The following is a 17,956-nucleotide window of genomic DNA, read 5'->3' as shown; positions in this document are numbered from 1 at the left end:
TTCAGCTCTTGCATTTAATAATCAGGTAGTAAAGTTATGCCACTTAATTCTTTATCAAATGGATAAATACCCATAAATTGTTTCTCAAATTAAATTAATGCAAAAGAAGGCTTCTTGCCACTCAACTACTTTCTTCTCATCTTGCAGTTTCTTAATTCCACATTTTCTACTGCTGAGGGCTCCCCCGCTCCTGGGGTGCCTGACCTCTAGTCTTTTGGAAGCCTACCTGTATTCTGAGCTTTACTGTCAGGGACCTGATGCCATTTTTTTGCTGGCACTATCTTTTGAGCTCCTCAAAAGTACGTTATTAATGCTAGCAATAAAAAATACTTTCATGCAAAGCACATTTCTGGAACCTGGTAACAGTACAAAATCAAACCCAAAAAACAACAGACTGATAATATTTCTGTGATTATCCAGTTCCACCTGGCTTGGCTTTGATAATCCCCAGTGATAACAACAGTAGAAGCTGGAGGTGTTTGAGACAATCTCAGCGCATAGGATTACCCCGGCTAGTCTCAGTCCAGCTCCTTCTGCTAATCAAACCAGTGATGCAATCTTAGACCATTTTCCAGGAGCCACTTCTCTCTCCAGAGAGACAGAATACATTTAGTGCTTCTTACCCTGCCCTAGGTCCATGACTCCCTACCTTCTGAACAGTCACTGCTGCTAAGGAGCCCAGTGACCCTGTGGCATTCAGCCTCAACCCTGTAGTCTATTCCATCTTTGGTTTTTTTTTTTTTTGTTTTTCTTCTCTTTGCTGAATTGAATTGCAAATCCAGGCATGCCTCAGTGAAAGCACTTATATTTCTGATTTGCTTCCTGACTCCCCTCCTCCTCAGGGACAGCAAAAACCCTGAGGAAATGTAGTCAGCCTCAGTTAAGTCAAACCTCTGATCAGATTAGCTCCCTGTTTAATAAGACCAAGGTAGGCATTCCAGCTGCGCTCCATTCCATCTCACACAAGCAGAAGGATCAATGGCAGAAGACCCTAGTTTATGAATGTAACTTTGGGCCCTGTTTCTCTTGTTTTATCATGAGGTTTAGACCATAAGGTATATTGTGGGTTTCACTGGGGAGATTTAAAACATAAGAAGAAAGAACTGGAAATATTTATCTAGGGAATGTGACAAAAATGTGGACTATTAAAATGTGGGTCCTATTTACTCTTTTTAAACATTTAACCCTAACAGAACATGATTCTTTTGATAGCATTAAGTCATAGTCTTTCCACATCTTCAGCCCTCTGGCTTCCTTTCCTAATATGTAAAACATATTGGGATAACACAAGATAATTCTCAAAGTCCCTCTCTGTTTCAACACTCATAAAATCCTTGGACCCTAAATGGCTTTTATGGGCAAGATATTTTGAGGAAAGAATGAGGAGACCATAAGTAACATTACTCATTCATTCAACTACCCATATATTTGGCCAACATCTCATTCAGTACTCAGGTGAGGAAGCATGGTGTTTGACTCTAAAGAACTCCATTTAGTGGGGGAGATAGGGCCATAAGGAATCATCATAATCCAGTGTGGTCAGTACATTATCAAGACCGAACAGGGTATTCTGGGTATACAGAAGAGAGACTGTAATATCTATTACAGAAAGAAAAGTTGCCATGCCCTATTTACAAGCTCAGAAGAACCATAGGTGTCCCCACTTTTCTTAGCTCTCTCTTGGAGCTCTCATTGTTCGTTCTCCAGGCCTGCTCTGAGTCTTAACCCAGAGCCTACATTATAATCATTTTGCCTTACAGAAGGATAATAAATCACATAAATGATTTTAGACACCTTAAAATTTATGTTTACCCATAGCGGGCCCTATGAGATCTCAGAAAAGAGCCTGCTGAATCTGTCCTGGGTTACCTCCCAACCCAAATACATCATCAACAATGGCGGCTGGCCCAACCAAACTGATGTAGCTGGTTATCTATCTTACAAAAGAACAGGAAACCAGTAATATTTTAACATGTTACAATATCTGTTTTTGAAAACATACCAAAAACTATGACAGGTGGATTTGTTTCTAAATGCTTTGTTCTTCAATTTTGTAAGTTCATGTCAAGTGCTACATTCATCCTCAGGTGTAGTGCTAAGCCTTTTCTCTTTTGAGGGCAGTGTCCTTGTGCAGTAGAAAAAAAAAAACCATATCATTAGGAGGGAGAGCTGGGGTTTAGTTTTGTCTCTGTCATTAACTAGCAAGGTGACCTAAGTCAGAGTATGTAAACTCAATCTTTTCTATGAAATGAAGTGGTTGGGTGAAATGATCCCCAAGTTTTCTTTCAGCTTTGAAAGAATAGTCTCCATTTCACTATGAGTCTCTGATAGTCTCTGATCCTGAGGCTGTTCACTGAATGTGCGTAGTCAGCAACACAGGCTCAAAGCATAAGAAATGAGCATGGGTTCTCTGGGAAGCAGGCTCTGAGGTGGAGATTATCAAGCAAGTGGTTATTAGGGAATGCTCTTGGGATGAATCCCTAGAGAAGGGACAGAAGGGAAGCAGTACTGAGCAGTGGGACAAGTAGAGCTTTGATGCCGCCTCAGTGGAAAACACAGATGGGATAATTCTTCAGAGCCATCTTGAGTTGGAGAAGAGAGTTGGGCCTTTGATACCCTTGTGTTGAGGAGTTGTTGGTGCAGCCTGTGGTGAAGCAACTCTCTTGAGCCTAAATAATCTCCCGAAACAAGCAATAATTGAGCGCTTTCTGCCAGCAGCACTCCTGGTAGCTAGAAGAGTGAGTCCTTTGCTCCTAAAGGGGATGGTACATCACAGCATCCACCCAGGGTATCTGTGTGCTTCCACTCTCGTGAGCATCTGTGGAATATATGCAAAAACACCTAACACAGTAACTAGGCTCAACAGATGTTCATTCATCCATTCATCCATCCATTCTTTTATTCTTTTTTTCCCAGAGGTTACAGGAGAGAATCAGCTGGTGATTTCTCCTTTCATTAGCAAGAAAGGATTCTTATTTAAGGAAGAAGATTGGATCTATTAATTTTCTTCCAATCTGAAGCTGCCTCTGTTCTATGATTCTACACTAATTAGCAATAACAAATAGTAATTATTGCTCCATGGTTTACAGTGTTTTGAAATATGCTATTTCATGGGATCCTCACAACTAACTTGTGTGACAAACTAAGCCAGTATTAAGGGTCTCACTGTAGAGATGAAGAAACTGAGGATAGATCTGGTAATTTGTCCAAAACCAGGATGAGATGAAAGGAGACTTTGAATCCAGGTCTGCTGATTTCTGGTCTGGGGTTGTTTCCACAATGCCGGGGTCAGCAGGCACTCACAGGCTCTGAAGCAGCTGATAGGACCTGGCTTGGGGGCAGCCCGCCTTGCTGGCAAGTCTTCTCAGCTAAAACAGACCTATTAGGCAGCACCGGCTTCTAGAGTCAGTGAGTGTAGAGTCTATGGGCCCCTTCCTGGTGCTTTGGTTCCCCACACGCCAGCCCCCTATAGCTCATGGAGCCTGGGCAAAATCCTATGTATATACTGTTGGTAGACCCCTGAACTTGGTAATTTTATACACAGAGCAGCAGAGATTGTTCGCTATGACCTAGTGTGGGTTTATGGTGAAGAAATGATGATGTGACACCACCCCATAGACCAGTGCTTCTCAAACCTCAACTTGTGTTCTGATCACTTGGAGATCTTGTTAAAGTGCAGACTGTTTGAATCGGTCTGGGCTGGGGCCTGGGGTTCTTCATCTTAAGTGTGTGCCCAGGTTTTCCTCTCTCCCGGTGACAGTGAAGGAGCAGGAGGCTGGCTGAGGACAAAGCAAAAGCTGGCGCCTTGCACCCCCCCTTCACCCGCTCCCCTCCATATGTGTAGCATTCCTCAGGCACCCCTGACTGCCATAAAATGATAAAGAGTTAACTTGCAGAGATCACAGTTCTGCAAGGTAGGAGTCTCCCCTGGTTTGCAAATGTCCTTGAGATTTACAACAAAGAAGTTACCTTATCAATAGCCCTAATGTCATCCTCCCCTCCATGAAAAACCAAAGGAGGCGGAGGTAGAAGGAAAAGTAAATACTTCTAAACCTAAATCTCATTAACAGGGATGCTTGATAGCAGGAATGTAACATTCCACCAGGAGACTCCCAATTGTGTTCAAACTATCAATCAATCAGCTCAGCCCCACCCGAAACTTGTTTGTATCTGTCTATAAAAATCCTGCACCGACCCAGCTCCGGACCTCTCCAGCGTTATCCGTTATCGGCAACGAGAGGCACAGAGGTCCAGGTTCGAACCTGCAATAAACGACCCTTGCTGATTGGCTTTGACTCACGTCTCTGGTGGTCTTTTAAGGTGGGGGTAATATTCAATTGGCATTTCAACAGAAACCCACAGTCTTTCATAGAAAGCTCGAGATTGGTCTCTGCTTTAAAGGCTGATCAGAGCCAGTGATTTGGAAGAAACAGGTCATAATTTTACTTATCTCTTTCACCTCTTTCTAGCCTCCATTCTTTCTAAGAAAGGAGGGAAGGAAGGAGGGTGGCAGAGAAGGGCGGGAGGAAGGAAGAAGAGAAAATCAAATTGACAATGTAAACACGTGGTCAGGATCAATTCAGCCAGAAATGCATCTGATGCTGGTAGCAGGTGCCATGACACTGAATTGGAGACTCCTCTTCTTTAGCAGAGTCAACATTATCCATTTTGTGAAAGAGAAATGGAAACCATATGGATGAAATCTGCAGACACTAAAGGGAAAGATGCTGCGGACAGCCCCTTGGGAGTAAAGGGAGCCCTTGGGGTTAGAAGCCCAGAGGAAAGCCCTATGATTTGGTTAAACCAGCCCCATTTAATGGGCTGTGGCTGGGTGTTTAAGCAACAGAATGGCCCTCCCTGCAGTCCCTAGGGTGTCATTTACTCTTTGATGGTGTCTGTCCTGTAGAATCTGCATTCATTTCCTGGCTTTGCAGGCTGCTGGAGGGGGTGGGTGGAAGCAAATGCTTTTGAAGTGATTTCCTTGCTAAAACATTCAAATCACTTTTTCCTAAGGGGATGAAATATTTTCTGAATTTTCACTGTACAGTTTCTCCAAGCAATAGAAGGAGGGGGCAGGGGATGCAAGCTGGAAACAGCCTTAGTCAGGAATGTTCTCAGGGGTAATACCAGACAGGGTTGGGGGGAAGGGAGATTTTTCCTATAAGGCAAGAGCTCTAAAAGCAAGAAGAAGAAATATGAAAATCAGGGCCTGCTCACCACGGAAACACTGCCAGTGCAGTGGTGGACTAGGCATGTGAACGGAATATTTAAAACAGGCTTGGTCAGAGCCCTGAGAGCTATTCTGCGAAGAGCAGCGCCTCTCCAGTCCCCTCCTGTCTTCCTGACTCTCCAACCCTGTCCCAGAGCGGTAGTATTGGGTGGGGTTGAACTGATGCCAACAGCCATTGTCTGTCTGTGTTGGGGGGGGGGCGGGGGCCGGGCTGCGAGCCTCTGTGTGCGCATGCATGGTGGGGGGGGGGCGATGGCTGAGGCTTTCCAGGAGCCTGTGTCTCTGGAGATTTGGGGGAGAGCTGAGTTTAGGCCCTGGCGCCAGCCTTCCAGAGGGAAATCAGAAGCATGGTGCATAATTAAGCATCGCCCCCCCTAGGGCAAATGGGGAGAGTTTGCTCTCCCTGAACATCAGTCGGCCTGCAGAGATGAAAACCAGGAGCAAACAGCAGGATTCCCTGCATCCTGGCTCAGGATTCCTGAGGCCCTTGGTGTAAAAAGAAGGTGGTACCCTGAGCTGCTGTCACAGGTGCCACTAGCTGTCAATCTGAGCATCCTGGTCTCTTTAACATGGCGTTTTTTTTTTTAGCCCACTTGTTTGATTTATCACAAAGAAATCATTCTATCCTTGAATATTGAAAACTGTGGCATAGAGAGACGCAGGGAGACAGAACAGGGATGTAGAACTTAAAGGAAATTTCCATGGAACTGGAAATAACTTAAAATTTAAAATAGCCAATTTTGCCAGAGCACTTGCCGTGTTTTAGTTGATTTGCATGTGTTCTTCTGTGGAGTTCTATAGCAGGCCCGAGGCAGGCACGGTGATTATCATTTCACAGATGAGGAAACTAGTACTCAGAGAGGCTGTGACCTCACCAAAGTCACACAATTAATAAGTGGCAGATTTGGGACTCAGTAAGAGATATTCCACATTGTGACAGCTCTCCAAATATGAGTCGTTCCATATCTTCTCCATATGGCAACTCTACCAGCCTAGAGTTTGTTTGGGATCTAGTTTGTTATTGTCTGCAGGAAATAGACTGACTCCACCCACTTTGTAATCCTGGGCCATTTCCTTATTTGTTATCATCTCATTAGATTTATTAAAAAGACCAGAATTTCCCCTGTATGGGGTGGTTGCCTTCCCTGTCTTTCTACCCACTCTGATTTCCAGGAAACAACAGGGTGTCTGCATGCACCAGTGTTATAAAGGTGAAACCAGACTCTGGCTTTCACCTGTTCTAGTAGAAAGCAAGTGAGAGGCAATAGGGTAAATACCAGCATGGGCTTTGCAGTCAGACCTACTTGAATATTCCAGCCTGATTAAGCTTTCTAGGCCTCGGTTTGCTCATCTGTAAAACAGGAATAATAATACTTATCTCAGAGGGTATCCACGAGGATTAGAGAATGCATACGAAGTAGTCAGTAGAATGCAGTCTCAGAATGTTCGAGACTGCAATTTTTAAGTTCATAGACTTTGTAGTGGGACTCATGAAGCGAAGGTTTGACTTTGAGAGACTTTCAAGAATTCAGAGGTGATTGAAACTGCTGTTTGAATGAAAAACCTATATTTGCAACTCTGTGATTCTAAGTGTTTAGGAAATACCATAGAGCCAAGCCTTTGTTTAATGCATCAAGGCCTTCAATGGAAAAGATGCTCCGTATATTCCAGTTCAGTGGAGTAGGATGGGGAAAGTAGATGGGTAGTTGGTTGGATGCAAGTTATGGCAGGTAGGGGGATATGGTGCTGTGCCCTTTGACAACCACAACCCAATGTCTTTGGTATCCTCCTTTTTAGCTTTGCCTTAGGGACATACGTTAATATTCTTCTTTCTCATACCTTTTCCAGTACAATGTCAGCAGAGATAGATACTCTCACGATTATTGTCTTAGATATAATAAACTCTGCCTTTCTAGGGGTGTGAGAATCTTTGTTCTTAATAAAACCAAAAAGTAGTTGCCTAAATAGAACTTCCAGCTTTTCTGAGCTTTGGAGATTCCTTGAAGACTAATAATTTCTGAATTCACTGCCCTGCTCTTCTTGGCTTACATCTTTTTCTTCTTGAGAATTTACCAAGTCTACCTTCCTTACAGGTCTCATCCTATTTCTCTGCATAGACCAAGCTGTGCTTTCCTGGGTTCCCTGGCCACGGCCATGGTCACAGAGAGCTGTACCTTTAGCTCAGCAGGCTTGATCCTCAGCTTTAATGGAATTCTGTCTTTCAATGACTTCTCAATCCTTTATAAATTGTCCTATAAGATCCTCGTTTCTAAACTGGAGAAAGCAGAGAAACTCTATGTTCAGAACCTATAGGGATTTGAGATCAAGAGAGCTCTTTAGATCTGTTTACCTTGGAATTGATGACCAGTAAAACGTTTAGTTTAGATCATGATTGACTTGACGAGAAGAGCTGCCTATACCAACATGGAGGAGAGAAGCTTCAGTGAAGTGTGATATAAAAGTCATTGAGATCCCTATTAACCTTCAAGTTACTTTACTTTTATGGCATTGAAAGTGCTTTGTGATTATTGTTTATTTCCTCAAGTCCTGCATTAGAGATGCTCAATCAGATCAAACCAGATAGACCCAGAATCATTTTCTAGCTTTGTCCATTACTGGATCTGTGACCTCAGGCAAATTGCTTCAGTTTCCTCATTCTATAAAATGGCAAATATACTCCCTGTGTGATTGTGGTACAGAATAGAAATAATGGATGTAAAGTGGTTCTTGGTGCCTGATGTGTATTAGATGCACAATAAATGAGAGCTATTTATTATTTTAGTATTTATAGGCTGTTCCTCTGTTAAGCCACTCACTAAAATATGAATATGCCTCCTAGAAGGAGTAATACATTCCATTTATCAGTGTAACTAGCTTTCACCCTGGAAAACAAATAGGTTTTAAGGCACGAGAGAAGAGAAGGGTATTGAGGGCCATGGTCAAGGGAAATGGACAGCTATGGCAGGAAGGTAGAATCTAGATAGATACCGTGATGAGATTCTTGGGTAGCCAGGAAATAGCACAAGAGCCCTGGAAGCTTGGGAAGGGGTGGTGACCAAACTGGGAGTCACCCACAGATTATACTATAAACAGTCCCCTATCACTAACAATGGACTCATTGTACCCATGATGATGGTGGTGGGAAGCGAGGTGGATCAGGCCACAGAATTCCTGGCTATAGGAAAGGTTCTTCATCACAGCTGTGACTCATGAAATCTTCCAAAAAACCCCATTATTGTCTGCTTTCTCCAGCTGCTGCAGAAGGGAGGTTGGTCAGAAACAAATTGGACATTTCTTAAAATGCTGTATGAAGATGAAAACTACACAGCACATGTATTCTTTTAGCTGGTCATTTGACCAATTGCTTGCTCATGGGAGACTGACTTTTGGAAAATTGAGCTAAAGACAGAATCTAAAGGACTCTCCTATTTCATCTGTATCAACTCTGCTTTTATCTATTTTATTTATAGAGTGGATAAATTCTGTGAAATAATAGAAAATATATGTATTGGTCTTGATCTCCAGTTTCTAGCACAAAGCTAAAACCCTTATAATTTCCTAAGTGTTAAGAAGAGTAGGAATATTTTTCTGATATTTGGTCTTTGACTCCAGTTCCTGTTACAGAGCTTCTAAATCCCTTGGAAATTACAAATTGTCTTCTGCTCTAATGAGGTGACTCTTTGTGGGCTTCTAGATAGCTTTAGGATGGGAGCTGGTCTCCAGAATGATCAAGCCATGATTTGAAGGTTGGAACTTTCAGGTCTATTCCTCATCTACTGGGAAGAAGGGGGGCCTGGAGATTGAGATAAAGATCCTTTCTGCCTACACAATGAAGCCTCCATAAAAATTCCCAAAGTCACCAGGTTTGGAGAGCTTCTGGGTTGATGAGCAAGTCTACAGGCCAGAAAGGTGGCACACTTCAATGGCACAGGGACAGAAGCTCCTGAGCTCAGGACCTTTCTAGACCTCACCCTATCAATCTCTTCATCTGGCTATTTACTCATATTTTTTACTATAGCCTTGATAATAAACCAGTGACTGTAGATAAGTGTTTCTCTGAGTTCTATAAGCCATTCTAGTGAATTATCAAACCCAAGGAGGGGTTATGGGAGTCCCTATTTAGAGCCAGTTGGTCAAAAGTAAGGGTGACAGCCTACAACTTGCAATTATTGTCTGAAGTTGGGGCAGTCTTGTGAGTTTGAGCCCTTCAACTGTGGGATACCTCCTGACCCCAGGTAGACAGTGTCAGAATTGAATTGAATTATAGGATACCTAACGGTGTCAGAAAATTATTTGATACATAGAAGGCCCACACCTCTGGTGGCAGAAGTATTGTATGATAATTGTGTGAGTGTAAAGGAGAAAACAGGAGTGTTTTTAATAGATTCCCTTTTCCCTGTACCTGGGACACTATATTAGGGAAGGCTTTGTGTGGTGCTTCAAATTTGGATTTTTTTTTTTTCCTATACCCAACGCAGGGCTTGAACTCGCAACCCCAATATCAAGAATTGCATGCTCTACCAACTCCAGCCAGGCATCCCTGTGTGGTGCTTCAAAATTGAAGACTATGATTTCTTTTTACTGTAGTGAGGTACAAAAAAGATGTTTCACCAGAAGGGTCAACCACCATTGATATATGATACGGTTTTATGAGCTCTATTCAGAGTTCAGGCTGCTGGAAGCCCTTCATCCCCTGCCCCCTCACTTTTCCAAAACCCTGAATTTTCCATCTGGTAGCCTATCAGAAATTCTCTGGAATTGGCCTAAAATAAAGATGTGGATGACTTTCTAGTTATATGGAGCATTCATCATGGAGGGTGGGAGTAGTAAAACCTTGCTGCCTTCCTGAGTCAAAGCAAAAATATCTGGAGGATTGAGAGTTTGCTGGGCCTAGTGAGCAACTTCCTAGTGAATTATCTGTGCTCTCACTCTAGTTTCTTCCTGAGTTGGATCCACAAACAGATTTATTTGCTTCTTATGCATTTTTTTAACTGAGTGATAAATTTAAAGAGCATTTTAAAGAACACCTGCCATGTTTTATCAAGGGGCTTTGATGCCTCTTAGGAACAAACTCAATCCCAGAAAAACCTCACAAGCAAAGGAACAGCCAAGGGAATACAACAGCCATCTGGAATGCCTGACCAAAGCAGGAGATATGCCCAGTTGTAGTACAGTAAGTGTGAAGTCTTTTTTTTTTTTTTTTAACTTGGCCTAGAATGTTGATTTAATTACATTTAAAATAAGAGAAAGAAAAAGAGTTCAGGATGCAATGTTCTCCACTTGTAATTGAGGGAAACAATCCATTTTAAGGAAACATCTGACCAAGGCCATTCAGAGAATTAACCTGATTGACCAGAGGGATACAAACAGAATTACCTAGAATATAACTTGAAGCATTAGGATTCTACAAATAATTATATTATCATTTATAGCAGTTCTTGGCATTGTTATACTTAATCCTCATCACAAACATGCCAAATGGGCATTGAACTTCCTATTAGTTAGATGAAAAGAAAGATAAAATATATCCAGTATTGACCTAAGTTTATAAAACCAACGAATGGAAGAACTTGGATTTGAACTTAAAGCTTTTTCTCCTCTCACAATGTCACACTGACTTCTTACTTGCTTATTCTTTATTTCACACAAAGTAATTGCTGTTTTGTTATTAACCATGTATTCTAATTATTCGTACGACGTTCATTTAACCAACATTTGTTGGAAACCTCCTATTTTCCAGGGATTATAGGAGATACAACAATTCATAAGGCAAAGCCCCTCATTTCAGAGTTTACAGTCTGATAGGGAAATAATTGCAACACAAGGCAGAATGTAAAATATGCCAAGAGAGAAGTATGGGTTTCTGCTTCTCTATTCCTCCTTCCCACAGATAATCAATAATTAATCCCACTTTGTATTTTGCTCATACCTGCCTTCCAAGCACACCAAATGCTTTGCATATATTATCTTGTCAACACTCCCAGTAGTAGAACAGCTTCATAGTTCAATTCTGTACACCTATCACTTTGTAAAACTGTGTGCAGACAGCCTCATCCTTTCTCATGTCAGAGCAGTGACACGGCGAATCATGATAGCGCCAGTGATCCCAAGGATGCGGCACCAGCACCAGGGGTCACACACCTCAGTGTTACTTAGATGTACATGGGCACACAGTCCAATTTTCTTTTTATAGATTATGGACTGATAATCCAGTCAGTAGGGCACTAGTGGGGGAGAAAATGAAAAGAATGAAGAAATTTTATTCCTTTTGGACAGTTGCAGAAAGCAAACCCCAAAGGCAAGTTAAGGGGCACCAGGAGCATCTGAATGCTGAGTTCTAATGAAGGCAACCACATATGGTACCGTGTGCTTTGCTTTCATTATTTCACTTAGCCTCTGCATCTTGCAGTCCAAAAGGGTTGTACTTACCTGTGGGCAAGCACTCATGTTATCTCCATTTCTTTATGGGTGAAGGAACTGGAACTCAGGTCGGTTCAGTGACTTGAGTTGACTTAGGCCACATAGTTAGCCTAAAATGAACAGAAGTTCAGTCACAAATCCGTTTCTTGAAAGCTCTGGTTCTAACAGCTATGTTCTCCCCCTTCTCAGCTTTGGTCGAATCAAGGAAAGCTGTATATATGGAGGTTGGATGCCTGGGAAGGCTGGGGCAAGAACAGGAAGACAGGAATTGGGAAACACTCGGGTTTAAGGTGATGTCATGTATAGTCTAACAGTAAGAATGGCTGAAATGATGGAAACCTTTCTCAAGCTATCTTAAACCATAGGGGAACTTTTTGGCTCAGGGAATCAAACTATGGCACTAGTGGGAGAATGGTCCTGTGGTCTTCATCTAGAGAAGGGAAGGCCTCAGCTCTCTATCTCTGTCTCCCCATACTTGAGGTCTGATCCTCTCTTTTCACTAATACCAGCTTTCTCCATGAGGCTGCAACCATGTCTAGAAGCTGACTCAGGAGTTTATCTTTACAGCTCCATGACTTGCGAGGAAAAAGAGCTGTTCCCATTAATTTGATTTAGGAAAATTTATGACTGGTTTTGCCTACACTATTTACCTCCCTATTAGAATTTTACCCCAACCGACCAGAGGGCAGGAATGGGAGAACTGCTTCCTTTCCTAGGAGAGGAAAAAGAGATGTTTGACTCACAATAACATATACCTCCTACAAGCAGAAATCAGATCAGACATCAGAATAACAGACATCAGAAACTAACCACAGATGGAAATTACACCTTAAAATCAGGTTTTATTTTTCCTTCCTAATAAAGCTTCCTCCTTCCAGAAGATGATCCATGCCAACCCAGGATCTACAACATCATAGACTCACAGAATCCTCCTATCTCCTATCTCTCCCCATTGCATAATATGATCTATCCACATTATTCTTCCTTTGGCCACTTTTTGTATGTACCAAGCTGTTTCCTTGTTAGAGTATACTAGCTGTTCCTCTGCAATGATTTCCCCCAGATAGATGTTCAGGTCTCAGCTCAAATGCCACCTCCTGATACAGGACATCTCAAACTACCTTTTTATTATAAGGCAACCCCTGGCGAGTTTTATCTTGTCATAAACATTACTGACCTTCTCATTCCTCTCTTTTCTCCTCTCCTCTCTTTTCTTCACTGTTTAGCTTCCCTAAAATATGAGTTCTCTGGGAGCACAGATCTTTTCTGTCATCGTGCCCATTGTAATGTTTGGCATACTGTGCAGGTCCTTAATACATATTTGTTGAATAATTGATGAATTTTAGACTTCAAAGAGACCACAGCATTTAACTTGGTGATTTGTACATAAGAGGGTCTTTAGACATGTTTCTGAATAAATGAAAAATAGGAGAATCCAGGAAACCTATATATTTTGTTCAAATTGTGGTGGGAATTTGCTGAATTTATGTAGTATAACCAAGACTTCAGATCTTCACACCAAGGGTGAATGGCAAAGAACCACCTTTCCCTTCTGCATTCTTATTAGGTGTCTGAGCTGTGTGAATGATACTTTGGTAACGACTGGCTTCTCACTTGGCTGTTCATTTATTGAGCAATGTCATATGGTACACACCAAGCCACCTGCTTTACATAGTTTAGCTCTAATTCTGAGAGTTAAAGTAGTAGGTAACTTGCCCAGGGCCCAAAGATTTATAAAAGGTAGAAATAGAAGTGTTCCAAACATGTTCTAGCACATCAAGAAGATCTCAGATTGTGTATTTGGTCAGCTCTAATGGTTAATATCTGCCACAAACCCATCTCATTTTGATCTATGCCTGGCATGTTTGTGAACAGATGAAACTCAGTTCGTGGTTGTCCCTGAGGTCTTTGTCTCTTAGGACTGGTTGAAAAGTATCCCCAGAAGCACATCATTATGTCCCTAGGACATGTTAGAGATGTAAACTCTGAGGTTTCATTCTTGATCCACTAAATCAGAAACTCTGGGGATAGGTCTAGCAATCTGTTTTAAACAAGTCCTCCAGGTGATTCTGATTCACACTCATGCTTGGGAATCGTTGCTTTAAGGGTATCTTTTGAGAAGCCAGGTAATTTCATCCGAGGGTACCTAAGTATTGACGGAGAATTCTAGAGCCCAGTACTGGGAATGAAAAATGGGGGTCGCGTGACAAACTGTCCTGGTTTGTCCAGGACCTTAGGGGTTTTTAGTTTTAAGACTTGGACAGTCTTGGGCAAACTCAGATGAGTTGGCTCCTGTATTAGTTTTTTTTTTTTTTTTTTAATTGCTACCATAACAAATTACCACAAACTTATAGCTTAAAACAACACATTTATTATCTTTTCGGTTCCATTGATCAGAACTGCAATGCGGGTCTCACTGGGCTGAAATCAGATTGTAGCAGGACTGTTTTTCTTTCTGGAGGTGTGAAAAGAATCCATTTCATTGCTTTTTCCAGTTTCTAGAGGGACCCTTCCTCTGTCTTCCAAGGCAACAATGTTGCATTTTCTGGGACCATTCTTTGCAGCCACTTGGGTCTCTGGCTATAGCCAGAAAAAGTTCTCTTGTTTTAAGAACCCATGTGATTGGGTAGGGCCTCCCTCAAGATCCTTATATTTGCCAAGTCCCTTTCATGTCAGCGAACATACTCACAGGTTCCAGGGAATAAGATTCAGACATCTTTGTGAAGCCAGTATTCTGCCTCCCACAGTTAACCATAACTGGAAGCCAAATTTTCAGAAGTAAATACAGAATTTTTAGTAAGAAAACCAGTAAAGTCCTAGGCAGAGCCAATACAAGTTGATCCCTTCACTGGAGTGAGAGAGGGCAGAGAAGAGCCATCTTCCTGTGGTGGCAGCCACATCATTAAGTGGAGAAGGAGACTCTGAACTAGGCAGAAGTCAAAAGCAGGCAGATCTGTTTTTTTTGAGTCACTTGTTCTGTAATTTTTGTGGAACCTGATTCCAACTTTCTCTTTTTCATGCTTGTGACATGATCTCCCATCTGTAGACATTTTCGTGTGTGTCAAGTATAACAATACTAATTTATTATTAGTCACTAACCATGGGTAATTCACTGTTGCTTATAAAATGCTACATTAACCACTGCTACCATTTAGTTATCAAGTTTTGATGGTAGCGAAAACAAATCACAACTTTAATTGTCTGAATCTGCCTCTGTGTGTGTGACCAGCATGTGATCAGGGCCTTGCTGAGTCCTATGGAGAACCGGTAAAAGATGTTCATGGGAATGCGGCTGTCATAGTAGCTCTTGCAGGGAAGTAATGTTCCATGAGTATTTTATTGTGTATGGTATATAGGAAAGATTTGTTTGTTCTGTGTAAATATCTGCCTGTCTCTGGTTCTGCCATCTCTTTAGATGAAATGTAACCAAACAAAATGCCTTCGAGAATAGCTAGAAATGGATGCGTGGATAGAGCATTGGTTATGCCGCTGAAGTTTTGTGACTTTAATATAAACATGGGTATATGAAACCAATCAGTGTCTCCTTCATGGTGACCAGAAGGCTGGGAATGGAATGGAGTGAGGGGTTGGCCCCTGTGAAGTCATAGGTATGGTTTTACTTTACATTATGATATAGATGCTTCTCTGTAAAGGGGAGAGCACAGTCCTGGAGTAAAGATAGACATACAAGTACTCAGATCCCAAGTCCATCCCTTATTAGCTGTGTGACCTAAGGGACATTTCTTATCTTTGTGAGCTTTGTTTTTCTCAGTCTTAAAAAAAAGGATAATGAGACCTTATATTTGTTGTGAAGATTAAATAATAGTATTATACATTAGGTGTCTGGTACAGAGTGGCACAAGTAAATGGCAATTATTAACATCATTAGTTCACTTCTCAAAGATACCTCCAATAACAGTTGAGTGTTTATAAAGGTATTTTTAGTGCAGAAGTAGCTATTTTCACTCCTTGAATGCCATTCATTCAGTTTGCTTTCTATTCTGTGTAAGGCTGAAATGGATGGCATAAAATTAATAAATGAAGAATCTGTATCTTCCAGCAACCACAGTCTTCCTGGAGAGATGACGCTTGCTTGAACTGGAGGAATTGATGAATGACATTTGGAGGAGAAGAGAGCACAGTACCCTTCTAGAACAGCATGAACTGAACCAAAGCACAGAGGTAAGATGCAACCCTGGTCTGTGTTGGGAATGACATGTAGTTTGGTATTGCTGCAATGTAAGTATATCAAGAAAGAAGTAGTAAGAGCTGTGGCTAAAGATACAGCTGAAGCATGAAAGAACTCCATGATGGCAGGGAGCTGGGACATTATCTGTGCATGATGGGGATCAATTGATGGGTTTTTTAAATTTTTTTTTTTTAAGATTTTTATTTATTTATTTGAGAGAGAGAGACAGTGAGAGAGAGAGCATGAGAGGGGGGAAGGTCAGAGGGAGAAACAGACTCCCCTTGGAGCTGGGGGACTTGATCCCGAAATCCTGGGGTCATAACCTTAGTGGAAGGCCATTGCTCAACCAACTGAGCCACTCAGGTGCCCCCAATTGATGGTTTTAAGTGGGGAATGATGTGATCTAGCTCTCAAAATATCACTCCAGCCAGTCTATAGAGAAGAGATTGAGGGAGAGGAAATGTAAAAGTGAAATTGGGGAGATCAGTGAAGAGTCTCTAACAGTTATGGTATCTGCATTAAACAGAAACCGACTAAGGTACCTCATGTGACTTCAACTAAAGAACTAAAATAGTGAGTGTGAGCAGAGTTAAGAGAGGCACCAAGCCTGAGAAAGCATGCTAGAATTAGCAACAGTGGCAATCATTACCAACCCCAGTGGCAATCATGGCCACCCCTGTCACGTTCAAGGGACAGGAATAGTGAGAGTTGGAGTCATGGAGAAAGAGGACTGTGATAGGAGTTGTAGGAGTTGGGCTCCCAAGAAGTTGACCCTAGAGGAGGATTCGTGCACAAGTGATTTATGCAGCAAGTGCTTCCAGGAGGAACTAGTAAGGAGCAGGGGAAGAAGCCATGCATAGGTACTATTTCATCAGCATCTGGTGGGAAGAAATTATTTCTTTCCATGAGTTAGGAGTCAGAAGGCTTGGTGCCAGTCTTCTGCCACTAAGTGACTCAAAGTCCCTGGCTTTTAGTTTGATTGTCTATAAAATGGAGAAAGTGCATCCTTACATAGTCATCATGGAAATGAAATAAGGAAGTATGAGGGTTTTTTAAGGGAGGTATGCCAATGTAGGGTGCAATGACATAGAGAAGTCATAGATGTTTTAGCCTGAGTGATCTAGGTAATGTGAGTTTAGACCTAGGACCACACATGGAGGCTGGTCTTCAGTCTTCTGGGCCTCATGTTTATGCTCTAGGCCTGATGTAAACAGTCTTTGAATTAGTTTCTGGACACTAATCTATTTTTTTATGACTAATAGAAAAGATCCCGCCAAACGAATTTTTAATTTTTTATAATGGTGGTTAATTTTGGAGATTTCTGTCTTTTAAAGTGGATACAATACCTGAATGATGGATATAGGTACAAATTACTATGATTATTGTATTTTTAAAAGGCAATTTATCTGATGTTGATTCATTATCACTATATGGGCTCTGTTGACCGACAATATTGTTATCTTGCTATTGGAAGTCTGATGGTATATCTCAAATGAATAGAATTGCTGCCTTCTAAAATGATTTTAAAATCTAATTATTGTCATTATCACTATTTTACATTTCCCTAAACTTTTCTATAAACATCTGGGTTATAGAATAGTTTCTCACTAATGATAACATCTAAAACACTGTGAAATAGTTTGGCAAAACTTTTTGCTGTAGAAGACCTTGTCATTATCTGGATGTTGAGGAGACAGGCAGCATAGCAAGGAAGGTGTCCGTTGGGGTATCTGATTCCATTGTGATCCGACACACAAGTTACTTCCTGCGATGACAGCAGGAAATACTGGTAACCTTGGCAACACTGGTGGCCCTTCCCATCCTTTTAAAATTGAAATAGCTGTTGCTAGGAAACATCCTAAAGCAAAAAGAGGGGAAAAGAAGGGAGCAGGAGAATGAGAGAAATGTGAATGGGAGGGGGAGAGGGGATGAAAGGGAAGGAGAGAAAATAAAGAGAATGAAAAAGGAGGATAAAAGAAAAATAATGAGTGGTGTTTGAAGGGTTGGCTTCTGGACATGAAAGAGGCTGTTGAATTATTGCCAAAATTAGAGAACATGGAGTGAGGGTAAAAGTAGAATATTAGTTCCTGACTTACTGAAAATCAATAATTCATACT

General features: G+C 41.6%; 1 long non-coding RNA gene across 2 annotated transcripts in view; it reads left to right on the top strand.

Annotated features, from left to right (window-relative positions):
- The window catches only part of LOC132010187 (uncharacterized), a 399,643-nt gene that overhangs the window by 225,230 nt on the left and 156,457 nt on the right, over positions 1-17,956 (top strand). For both annotated transcript variants that reach the window (XR_009402191.1, XR_009402190.1), the window contains exon 2: positions 15,711-15,832. This is a non-coding gene — a long non-coding RNA (uncharacterized LOC132010187). The remainder of the gene's footprint in view (positions 1-15,710; positions 15,833-17,956) is intronic.

Source organism: Mustela nigripes, chromosome 2 (genome assembly GCF_022355385.1).
Source record: "Mustela nigripes isolate SB6536 chromosome 2, MUSNIG.SB6536, whole genome shotgun sequence".
In the NCBI taxonomy this organism is placed as follows: Eukaryota; Metazoa; Chordata; class Mammalia; order Carnivora; family Mustelidae; genus Mustela; species Mustela nigripes.
The sequence above is the reverse complement of the archived record's forward strand: the minus strand, read 5'-3'. Positions and strand labels throughout refer to the sequence as shown.